The following is a 12,895-nucleotide window of genomic DNA, read 5'->3' as shown; positions in this document are numbered from 1 at the left end:
AAAGCATAAGCTTTCGTGGGCTTTTCATTATAAATAGTAAAACAATAATGGAGTTCTGTTAAAATCCATAGGGAACATCCAGGTCAATCCCTGAAGTTACCAAAGGACCGAATTCATCCCTTGTGTTCAAATGTCATGTTGGGACCCAGTTTGGAGAATGTTTCTTGAAACAGCTAGTTCTGGAGCACACAAGTAGTCTATACTCTTGTTGTAGGGTAATGGACTGCTCAGGTGGCTGATTAGTAAATAAGCACCTGGATCTAATAATGGTTACCCAAGCTCATTTAGAGAAACTCCAGAGGGAGACAAGAGGCTCCCATAGAGGGGAGCTCTTAAGAGGAACCTGAGCCAGAGGGCTGAATACCTAAAAGGTGAACTCTCTGGGGAACCTGCCAGGCTGGGGAGCCTGTAAGAGGTGCTCCTGGAAAGGGGAGCCTCTGAGATAGAAGGCTTTACCATTCATGTCTCCAGACACTGGCTCCAAGTCCAGCCTGGCAAGGATCACCTGCTGTCCCTGGAAAAGAGTTGCAGTGGATAGACCTCCCTGGAACCCAGATTCCAGAGAAGAACATTACTCTATTAGGGGCAAGATTATGGGTAGAGGCTGGAACCAGGGAGGAAGAGCATGGGTAGAGGTGAACGTGACTCAGGTGAGGAACATGGACTAAGAATGACCTCATCACTCCACTGGGATGTTGGGGTGAAAGTTTTGTTTCTGTTCTGCATTGGCTTTTTGGCTAATAAATTAGACCCTCCACAACAAGGGCCTCTTTAGCACTTATCTGGCTGTTTGGACTTATTGATACCCTGACCAAAGGGAAGATCAAGTAAGGGCTTGTCTGTAACACTATGCCTGCCTGCAAGGGGGTGAGCTGGGTCAGACTGGAATGGTGACAGGAAGGTTCATGAACACCAATGCTGGACACACAGGAAAGGTTTATGATGCCAGGGTTTTCAAGAGAGTGGAATTGTACTTGAAAAGGGAAGAAGAGACTTAATTCCCCAGAAACTGCATGATTCACTAAGGTGTTTCTGTACCAGCAGTTAATTTGGGGGACCCCATATACCCACTTCTAACTTGACTAATGTAACAAAACCCCAACATCAGTGATCCAACAAAAAGGAAATTTGGTTACAGACTGAGTAGCTGCAGAATGGTCATAGAGGGTGCATTTGGGAAGCTGAAAGCTCATTGACAATGTCTGCATACCTGTCTGGATGTCACTGTAGCCAACACCCTTTGCATAATTGTGGCATGCTGCACCCCTCACAACGTATGTGAAGGGAAAGGGAACTACTTCAGTATGGAGTGGGCACAGGACTAGAGGTGCCAGAAGGGCAATGTGCCCCCCCCCACTCTTTACTGGCCATAAGGGTGAGCAACAGGGGGAGGGTATGGAGAGAAGTGAGTGGGGGGCTCAGGAAGAAGGGGTGGGGCAGAGCCTCCAGGCTCATGGCCATTGTTCGGGCACCTGTGGTTCCCCCATTTTTAGGGTGCTTCTGCCACACCTGCACAGGACAGAACTAGTTTGCAAAGCTTATACTAACAACTGGATTCCATTCATGTGAACACTAGTCCTGGTTCCTGTTGGGCAAGTGAAATCCAGGATGCAATATATTCTCACATCCTGAGACAGCAGGGAGGGAGATAATGACTTCTGACTCTGCTGAGGGCACTATCTCACCCTGTGGAGCCACTTTTAAAGCACTAGAGAACACTTGCATAGAGTTGTGAGCCGACATACATTTTTGTAGGTTTTGATCCCCTACAGCCAACATTCTGTACCTATTGACCATAGACAATTGTGTGAGGGCACCTCCTCAAGGTTAACACTTTTAGCCATGTGTTTGTGTGGAGGAGGGTGCTGACAAAAAAGTTCCATTACCATAATTGTGCAATGTTTTGTATTATGTTAACACCTCTATTAAGAAGTTCCTTATCAAGAACACTCAATTGGTTGTAAACCACTTTAAAACAGTTCTGTAAGTGGTTGTGAGGGGCTTCAGAATATTTCTTTTCACCATTCACTGATAGCCTTGCCTATAGCATTTATCAGCTATTATGCCTGACTACGCCCAGTGTTTAAAGTAGTCAAGGTTTGTTGGAATTTGAGGGAGGGAGGGGCCATTTAAGCACTGATTGGTGTCTGATGTCTTTATTGTTTAATTTTCCTTTTTCTGTGTACTAAATTAATATATTAACCAAGCTACAAAGATAGATAGATGGATAGATAAACTTTTCCTGTGTGTTTAATTTTGCTGCTGGTGAAAGTATCCAGTGCATTCTGATCACACTTCACTTTTCCTATTCCTCCGGTGGTCTTTTTAAAATTATTTTATTTATGGCCCAAGGAGTGGGCATGTGGGGGGGAGAGGGAATTCTTTGCAGTGTTATGACTGCAGTGATTTATGGAAGTCAGTCATGTACTGTGAATTTTTGGGCCCGATGCTAAATCTGGAGAAAACAGCCCACTGACTATACTTGGAAAGGAGAGGCTACACACAAGTCAAGGGAACAGTAACATTATAAGTGGCATATGGAACATAAAAGACGGGGGGGGGGGGAAATCTTGACAGAACTGCAAATTCAAAAATCAGGGGTCAGGCTCCCTGAACAATGTGCACACGTTATTGTTGGTGAACCTGTCTCCTTGCCCTTTACCTCCCCTTCTTCCTGGGATTGGCAGTGGAAAATTGTCTGAGCATCTCCTGTATGGGGTTTGAGAGGGAGACACAAACTGGGCTTTGGGGAGTGCCATAGGCTCATTGTTCCACCTCTACAGAGCCCTGGGGAGCAGCTGGAGGAGAAGGAGATGGCACCAGTTCCCAGAGAGCACAGTGGCCCTGGCTGGTGGGCCCCAAATTCGTTTGGCTACCAGCTGAATAAGTGACTACATCAGGGCTTGATCCCATTCCTCGAGGCATGCATCCTGCTTCAGGAACTGGTTCACCAGTGCTTTCTCCTGCTAAAGAGTCTGATCCTCCCAATCCTTGAGGAACTCAAATTGCTCCTGATTTCTCCTGTCCATGCCAATGAGCTAGACCTCCAGGGTCCTTCTCCATCTGCCTCTGCTGTCTCTGGGGTGCTGCTCCTGTCCACCTTGCAGAAATGGTTTCCATTTGGCAGTGGAAGGTCCTGCCAATTCAAAGGCAAGGTAGCATTTCATTTTTATTTCCTTTGAGGGAAGCTAATAAATCCTCCCACGCAACATAGCTGTTTTGCCAAAGGCCTCAATATGGATACTTTTTAGCAGTTCAGGAATGTGACTGTTACGCTCTCCTTCATTCTTAGACTTCTGCAGTCCCCTAAGAAGGATCAGAGATTAATAATTGTAAGATACCTGTAGTAATGTGTAAGCAGGGTCTGAACGAGCTCTCCCATACTGGAAGCAGGGGCCCATGCCTGCCTCCCCCCCCCCCACTTTTTAATAAAAGAATCACATGCACTGTGGGGAAAAACATGATCATACTGCTAAAGGCTGAGATGCATGTTGTACTCCTGGGAGAGTTCAGTGCTACTGTGCAAGTGCAGAATTCATGTCCCCTGCAGATTTTTCCCTCCACAGAAAAACAGATTATTTTGGGGAGGCACTGAAATTACATATTTTGCCTACCAAGGGCTGCTGTGGCACCAGAAGTGAGGGCAACTGGCTCACCACCAAAGCAGCCAGCTGCGAAGAGAGAGGGGACGCTTTGGGCTTGGGCCCTCCACTTCTACAAAGGTTCTGGCACCCTTGGCTCTCCCCTGAAATCTACTGATGAGCTGGAGGAAAAGATTTCAGGAACTGAGCTTGTTTGCATAGACACACCTAGTCTGCCTAGGTGCACAGCGTGATGGAGCTGTTTTGACCAAATGATCACTTTTTGTTGCTGTTGGATTGCAAGTCACTTGGGCATTGGGTGCAATGAAAAGTGGTTGTCCTTGTTGTCTGAGTGTGGGATGGCAGAACTGTGTTTAGCCTGCCCAGGATGAGGGGGTCACCCTCAACTGAACTGCATTCACTAAGCGGGGGTACGGGTGCTAAATCCCAGTGAAAAGGAAAATGGGTGGGGACAGATAATTGTACCTGCTGGTGTGGTCTTTATCTAAAGAGCCTTGGGGATACCATTTGACCCTTTCCCTCTTCTGTGTTGGATGACACAACTGATAAGACTCACTAGGAAGTAATTTGTTTTGTTACAGATTGTTAGAGCTGAATTCAGTGATGGCCAGGTCTAAGTGCTAGGCTTACATCTTCTGTGGGGCAGTATCTCCAGTGAAAGAGAATGACCAGCCTACGCTAGTAGTGAGGCTTCCCCCCCTCCCCCGCCCCACGTTGAAATCACTGTGTTAAGTGGTGGGACCTTGAGACAGAGTGAAGCAGGTGGAGTGGATGAAGATGTGGCAGCAGGCATTCATGCAGAGCGCATGGCGCAGCAGCAGTTGAAGAATTGTTTGACACCTCCCATATACACACTGTGGGGTGGAAGGAGAATCCACCTCTGGATCTTTGCTGACCAAGGACAAAAACTGTAAGTGGGGTGCTGTGGGGGGGAGAGGAGTGAAATGTAAAAGGAACATTTGTTTGTTGGACTTTCACATTGTAAGATGAGAACCTGAGGCAAAAGTCACTGCCCAACATACTCTTGGGTGAGTGTTTTGCTCATGGTCATATGCTTCCAAATCATGCTTGTGGCATTTCCCCCAAACTAATGCCAGGTTCTATTGCACTTTTTAGTAAAAGTTTTCTTTTCTATACTCTGACTCAGTGTTTGCGAGACAAGAAGTATTGCCTCTTAGAGGCACCCAAGAGTGGAATGTAATTTTTCCAGGTTACTGGATGGGGATTCGAGACAGTTCTGTATTATGTTATAAAAGGAACTTCTACATATTGAACCAGGCCATGTTACTGCCAACTCCACCTGGCAGAAGGGTTAATTTTTTTTTAAACTTAGTGTATCAAAGGGGGCTTCCAGGGGGCTTTGTTACTAGTTACCTATTTCTTCTTTAAAAGCTGGTCATCATTTGGAGAACATGACAGTTTTCAAGGTACCAGAATGGAACAGAGAGGTGGCTTTCCAGTCCTGTGGAAGAGATCCAGCCATCTACACAGTGAGATGTTTCTGTTAATGGTCACCCTTCTACACATTGCTGATAGAGGGGTGACCATTTGGTCAGTTATGAATGTGGACCAAACACATTTGCATTGCCATTAACCTAAAGAACCAGATGGAATTTCTGCTCCACCAGAAATTTGCTGATGTTTTCTTACAGGACTGGGAGGCAATTTGAGAGAAAATGAACTATATTCTAAGACTAGCAGACGGAGGAAGGAAGGAAGCAAACTACTGAGAATGCCCAGCCACTTTCAACCAGCATTACCAGAAAATCTGGCCCCTGTATCCAGCAAACATCTTTGAAAGGGACAGGGAAAGAGAGACACTACAACTTTATTTGTTCCCTGAACTTTCTGATCAATACTGCAAGTCACTAGCACCTCCACTGCTAAAAGATACCACATTGTGTTTGTTCAGCCACTAGAGTGGATCAGTCACTCAACCCCATTTCTCCCAGCTTCTGCAGTATGGGGCAGAGTGGGGAAAGGCCACACACAAGGTACAAGGAATGGTGAAAACATTTGTAATGTTCATAGAGAGAAAGGACTCCTGTGATTTTCCTTGGACATCCACAGAGTTTCCTTCCCAGACTTAGGTGACCCTGCACCTAACCCAGCCCCACCCTCTTCAGCCCCCTTACAAATGGTAGCTGCATTGGAGGACCAGAGGGAAGTGGAGGGGTGGTTTTGTGCCTTTGGATAGCCATAAGTTTTCTACAACCGTCCTATCCATGACTGGTCCCTTTCCAAACCTGTCTCCTCCCTCCATTTTCCCCCACTCTGTGTGGCCCTAGACTATTGTAACTAGTGTGCTGGCCCAGAAATGTACAGACATGGGGCACAATGACAGTTCATTAATAATTTGTTCTTCGAGTGCTTATTCATGTCCATTCCACATTAGGTGTGTGCACGCCACGTGCACGAGCGTCGGAAACTTTTTCCCTTAGTGGCTCCTGGTGGGGCTCGCCGAATGGCATCACTGTGCCATGCATATATACCCCCGCCAACCTGACCCCCTCCAGTTCCTTCTTACCATCCATGGCGGTGTTGGAACAACCTCTCTCTCTCTCTCTCGTAGAAGAGCAGTCCCTTAGCCTTTAGAGTAGCTGTTATCAGTTTGTTAACATACATATTGTGGACACTTAAGTTATTAGGTGCTTGGAGGACTCCAGCACACACCCTGGGCTGCGGGGCATGCCGCAGGCCCACAGCTTCAAGGCTTGTGCCACGTGCTGCAAACCTATGCCAGTTAGTGACCCCCACAACTCATGTCTACGTTGCCTGGGGGAGGGACATCAAACTGAATGGTGTAGGATTTGCGTTTAAGCCAAGGACAAGGAAAGAAAGAGACTTTAGTCTAAAGCAACTGTTGCTGGAGGCCTCATTGTAGCTGCCGGGCCCGGTGCGCCCGACACCAGCTCAGGCTTCCTCGGTGCGTAGTGCCCCAGAGTCGTCAAGAGACCCGGCACTGGCTAAGCACCGTAAACTGTCAGCCCCAGAGTGACAGGCTAGGCCCCGGCACCGCTCGTCCTCCCCGGTGCGGCCCTCAACAGCCAAAAAGAAGGCGCGGTCACTCCCCACACAGGAGGCCGACACCTCCCAAGGCCCCGTGCACCGATAAGAGCGGGAAGGCCGTGGTACCGGTGCTGACACCAGCAGTCCCGGTAGCACAAGCCCCACTGAGCCCAGACCTAAGTGAGCTCAGTGTGGATGATGGGTTCGAGGGCATAATGGATCAGCCCTCAACGCCTGGCACCTTTGAGGCTGCAAAGGACCTCATCGAGCTGTCGGCAGCAAGCCCCCTCCCGTATGGGGAGAACCCTTTGGCACCCATGCCTTGGGTGCCATCAAGGGGTAAGCCGGCAATGGTGTGCCACTCGAGGACACCGTCCTGGCACCGGTCCTGGAGTTGCTCCTGGCCGAGCTCCGACTCCGCAGACTCACGCTTGCCAGCGGCCCAGAAGGAGGTTTCGGCACCGGCAGTGGGTCGGTGCAAAAAAGCACCGGAAAGGTCATGCCACTCTCTGACACCACCCATAGACCGGCACCGGGAGGAGTTGAGACAGCCCTCGCCAGAGGACTCCCACAGATGGTCCCGGTCCAGGGAACGCCGGTCCAGATCCCGGTCCTCGTCCTGGGGATACCAGTACTGCTCCCACTCAGCCAGGAGCCACTCGTTCTCCTGCTGGCACAGATCGTTGGCACCGCCACGGCCTTCGCGATCGGTGTCGCTGCAGTCCGGTGCCAACTCCGGCCACTATAGCTACCCACACGGGGTCCCAGACAACAGGGACCCTCGGGGAGCTGGCAACGCCAATGGGGACCACCAGGCCATTGGACAATCTGGACCCCCTGGGTCTGTCAGGAGCGCCAAGGGGCCCATCCAGGGCAAGTTACTCAGTGCAGTGGTCCCGGTCCCCGCACCGATGCCAGACGGTGCCGGAGACTACAGTATCCAGGCTTCCGGTATTCCCCCAGCATAAACTGGAGAGACTGGCACCAAGCCCGGTGCCGTCCCATGGACTCCTGCTCTGGCCTGAGCCTGAGGCCCCTCCCATGGGAGAAGGGGAGCAGGAGGACCAACTGGAGGGGGTTGAGCAGCAGCTAACCTCCTCTTCTTCGCCCGATGAGGTGCTGGCAGGTACAGAGGTGTCTGGCCCTCTGCTGATAGATAATAGGACAAAAACAAAAACAAAAATTGCTGTGCAGGGTCGCCCAAAACTTGCGTTGCAGGCTGAGGAGACGGTTGAGCAGGAGGACCCCATGGTGGACGTTTTGAGCCCCGAAGGTCCATGCAGAATAGCACTCCCGCTCATTAAGACCATTCAGTCCAACTGTAAGACTATATGGCAATCCCCGGCCTCCAGCGCTCCAATGGCCAGAGGAGTGGAGCGTAAATACTTTGCCCCATCTAAGGGCTATGAGTTCCTGTTCTGCCACCCGAGTCCATGCTGCCTAGTGGTCTCAGTGGTAAACAAAAGGGAGCGCCATGGACAGGAGGCCCGGGCCAGCAGGCCCCAGCCCCTAAGGCCAAGGAGGCGAAACGCCTGGACTCTTTTGGCAGAAAGGTGTACTCATCTGGGGGCCTTCAGTTGAGGATTGCTAACCAGCAGGCCATCCTCAACAGGCACAATTTCAACTCCTGGGTGGCGGTGGGGAAGTTTAAAAACAACCTCCCGCAAGGTTCCCAACAGGAGTTCACGGCCCTGGTGGACGAGGGCAAGGCAGTAGCCAAGACCTCTCTCCAGGCCTCCCTGGATTCGGCAGACGTGGCGGCTAGAACAATCACGTCAGGGGTGGTCATGAGGTGCTTGGCATGGCTCCAGGAGTCAGGCCTGCCGCCCGAGGTCCAGAATACACTCCAGGACCTCCTCTTCGAAGGGTCCAGGCTCTTCCCGACACGAGACTGCACAGCCTCAAGGACTCGCAAGCTATGCTTAAGTCGCTGGGTATGCACAACCCGGCAACCCAGAGGAAACTCTTTAAGCCACAGCCTCCCCCTCAACGCCTGTACCAGCCTCACCAGAGGCATGAGCCTTACCATAGGCGAGGCAGGGATAACAGGCGACGGTGCAACAACAAGAGTAACAATAATGTGCTGGGCCAGAACCAAGGCCAGCACAAGCCCCAGCCAGGCACTAAGCCAGGCTTTTGAAGGTGCGCTTGAAGACAGTGTACCAGACCAATCACCGGATCCATCCCTTTGTTTCCTGAACCGCCTGTCCCGTTTCTCCCGTGTGTGGTCCACCATTACGTCAGACTGTTGGGTCTTACACATGGTGCGGAACGGGTACTCACTGCAGTTTGCTTCCCACCCACCCCCCTCCCTGTCCCTCTTCGGGGACCCCTCTCACGAGCATCTCCTAGAGAAGGAAATCCACTCGCTGCTAGAGGCGGGGGTGGTAGAGGTGGTGCTGCACAGCCTAAGGGGGTAGGGGTTCTACTCCCGGTACTTCCTCATCCCCAAGGCCAAAGGGGGCCTTCGCCCCATACTAGACCAGTGCAGGCTCAACAAGTTCCTGGTCAAGGCCCGGTTCCTCATGGTCTCTCTGGGCACCATTATCCCTTCCCTGGATCCGGGGACTGGTACGCTGCCCTTGACATGAAGGATGCGTACTTTCATATCGCCATCTTCCCAGCACATCGATGGTCCTATGCTTCACCGTGGGCTGAGAACATTACCAGTTTGCGGTTCTCCCGTTCGGTCTAGCTGCGGCCCCAAGGGTGTTCACGAAGTGCATGGTGGTAGTGGCAGCCTTCTTATGGAGGCAGAGAACCCGGCTGTACCCATACCTCAACGACTGGCTCTTGGCGGGCTGATCCGAGGAGGATGTGCGGGGCCATGTGGAGGTGGTCCTGAGATTGTTCCACAAGCTGGGGCTCCTGGTCAAGGTCCCCAAGTCCACACTCGTACCCATGCAGAGAGTGGAATTCATAGGGGCAGTCCTGGACGCGGTGCAGGCCAGGGCAAGTCTTCCTGAAATGCAGGAGGTATTCCAGGATTGCCTGCACCAGGACCTGGCACGGCTGCACCTGTCAGGGTTCACACCAACACGAGAACCTTTTCCACTTGGTCATATAGGCCGCCCTGGTAGAGGGCAGTAGAAAGCCCTCTACCGGGGCGGCCTATATGCACCTTTCCTGGAAGGTGGCATTTCTGGTTGCCATTACCTTGGCCAGAAGGGTGTCCGAAATAAGGGCCCTCACCTCTGAGCCACCGTATACAGTATTTCACAAGGACAAGGTGCAGCTCTGGCCACACCCCAAGTTCCTTCCTAAGATGGTCTCCCAATTACATTTGGGCCAGGATATTTGTCTGCCGGTATTCTTCCCGAAATCCCATATGAACCTGAGTCATCACAGCTTGCATACCCTGGATGGGCGTCGAGCCCTGGCATTCTATTTGGAGTGCACCAAACCCTTTCGCAAATCCACACAGCTGTTTGTAGCTGTAGCCAAGAGGACAAAAGGCATCCCAATGTCAGCGCAGCGGATTTCATCTTGGATTACAAGCTGTATCCGGGTGTGCTATGAGCTCACAGGTGTTCCGGCCCTGAAAAACCAGTCGAACACTTAAGTTTCTCCGGTCACTCAATTACAGACCTGAGGGTGGCTATCCTTCAACAAAAAACTTCAAAAACAGACTCCAATGAGAGACTGCTGAATTGGAATTAATTTGCAAACTGGATACAATTAACTTAGGCTTGAATAGAGACTGGGAATGGATGAGTCATTACACAAAGTGAAACTATTTCCCCATGTTATTTCTCCCCCCCACCCCACCCCCCACTGTTCCTCAGATGTTCTTGTTAACTGCTGGAAATGGCCTACCTTGCTTGTCACCATGAAAGGTTTTCTTCCTCCCCCCCCCCCCCCCGCTGCTGGTGATGGCTTATCTTAAGTGATCACTCTCCTTACAGTGTGTATGATAAAACCCATTGTTTCATGTTCTCTGTGTGTGTATATAAATCTCCCCTCTGTATTTTCCACCAAATGCATCCGATGAAGTGAGCTGTAGCTCATGAAAACTTATGCTCAAATAAATTTGTTAGTCTCTAAGGTGCCACAAGTAGTCCTTTTCTTTTTGCGAAGACAGACTAACATGGCTGCTACTCTGAAACCTGTATCTATCTAGTGTCTCTTGTCTTCTACTTAGATTGTAAACTCTCTAGAGCCTGGACTGTCTTTGTCCTGTGTTTGTACAGTGACTAGCACAATCAGGTCCTGGTCCATGACTGGGCCTCCGAGATGCTACACTAACACAAATAATAACAACTTGCACCTTGTTCATGTTAATTTTCTCACATCTTCCGCTACTCCCCGTTCTACACACCATCCCACTGCTATGCTGTCTTTCCTAGTATCCAGCACCCCAGTCTCAGGAAATGGGGGAAACCTTTGGCTTGTTTTCCTACCTTGCTCTGCTCCCTGGATTAGTTGCACATTTCCACAGGTCATTTAGAGTATACCAGTTCCTATCTGTATGTTTGGTCTCTTCTGGATCTCAAATGGTCTAGTCCTACATGACAATTGCCAATGCTGTTAGATACATTGCATATGTGTCAACAGTGTAACGCTGTTGCAAAAAAAAGTGAACATCATTCTGGTATATATTAGCAGGAGCATTGTAAGCAAGACACGAGAAGTAATTCTTCCACTCTACTCCATGCTGATTAGGCCTCAACCGGAATATTGTGTCCAGTTCTGGGTGCCATATTTCAGGAAGGATTTGGATAAATTGGAGAAAGTCCAGAGAAGAGCAACAAAAATCATTAAAGGTCTAGAAAACATGACCTATGACAGAAGATTGAAAAAAGTGGGTTTGTTTAGTTTGGAAAAGAGAAGATTGAGGGGGGGATGATAACAGTTTTCAAGTATGTACAAGGTTGTTATAACGAGGAGGGAGAAAAATTATTGTTCTTAATCTCTGAGGATAGGACAAGAAACTTAAATTGCAGCAAGGGATGGACATTTAGGTTGGACATTAGGAAAAACTTCCTAACTGTTTAGAGTAGTTGAGCACTGGAACAAATTGCATAGGGAGGTTGTGGAATCTCCATCATTGGAGATTTTTAAGGGCAGGTTAGACAAACACCTATCAGGAATGGTCGATAATACTTAGTCCTGCCATGAGACAGGGGACTGGACTAGATGACCTCTCAAGGTCCCTTCTAGTCCTATGATTCTATATGCCTTGCCTCTGGGCATGGCATGAGGATGATAGTGTTTGGGGAGATCATGCCTATTACTCTGTGGTTTTTTGGTCTGTCGTGTCATTTGTTCTCACCTTATACGTACCTTTTAGTGTTCTGTATATTGCCTTACTATGTTTTTTTCTCCCTCCCTTTTAGCATCCTATATTAGGAGATGTAGTATGGGCTCATCTTTGCCAGGGGAAGAGGCCACTGGTTCTTTCTATGGTGGCCAGCCAGTTTTTCCCTATCCTGCCTCTCTACCTAGTTCCAGTGGAGCCACTTGTGAAGACGGGATGACTACCAGATGGCCAAAAACTATAAGAAGGTAAGTGTCCTTCCTCAAGGCTGTTTCAGATGACCTGGGGAAGGAGCCCACACTATGGTCTTTCATTGATGTACTAATTATATCTTATGTGTATCAGCATGCTGGATGGTTTAAAGTGTTCCTCCAGAGACTCCTGAACATCCCACATACACCAGTTTCATATTTTTGAATGCTTGGAGTTGGCAGTATTGCCATATATATGGCAACAGAGAAGAATGAGGGGGGATTTGATAGCTGCTTTCAACTACCTGAAAGGGGGTTCCAAAGAGGATGGATATAGACTGTTCTCAGTGGCACCAGATGACAGAACAAGGAATAATAGTCTCAAGTTGCAGTGGGGGAGGTTTACGTTGGATATTAGGAAAAACTTTTTCACTAGGAGGGTGGTGAAGCACTGGAATGGGTTACCTAGGGAGGTGGTGGAATCTCCTTCGTTAGAGGCTTTTAAGGTCAGGCTTGACAAAGCCCTGGGTGGGATGATTTAGTTGGGGATTGGTCCTGCTTTGAGCAGGGGGTTGGACTAGATGACCACCTGAGGTCCCTTCCAGCCCTGATATTCTATGATTCTATACGTTTCGGAGTAGCAGCCGTGTTAGTCTGTATCCGCAAAAAGAACAAGAGTACTTGTGGCATATGTTCCATTCTATGCATCCAATGAAGTGGGCCATAGCCCACGAAAGCTTATGCTCAAATAAATTTGTTAGTCTCTAAGGTGCCACAAATACTCCTGTTCTTTTTATGATTCTATATGTGTCTTTTGGGGTGGGTGGTGGTTGTGC

General features: G+C 49.4%; 1 long non-coding RNA gene across 1 annotated transcript; it reads left to right on the top strand.

Annotated features, from left to right (window-relative positions):
- Positions 1-308: 308 nt before the first annotated feature.
- Positions 309-12,052, top strand: LOC122460530. Its single transcript, XR_006281893.1, has 3 exons — positions 309-650; positions 4,184-4,512; positions 11,948-12,052. It is a non-coding gene; the product is annotated as an uncharacterized LOC122460530 (long non-coding RNA).
- The last annotated feature ends 843 nt before the right edge of the window (positions 12,053-12,895 follow it).

This window comes from Dermochelys coriacea, chromosome 6, assembly GCF_009764565.3.
Source record: "Dermochelys coriacea isolate rDerCor1 chromosome 6, rDerCor1.pri.v4, whole genome shotgun sequence".
NCBI classification, from domain to species: domain Eukaryota; kingdom Metazoa; phylum Chordata; order Testudines; family Dermochelyidae; genus Dermochelys; species Dermochelys coriacea.
This window is presented reverse-complemented; position numbering and strand designations above follow the sequence as displayed.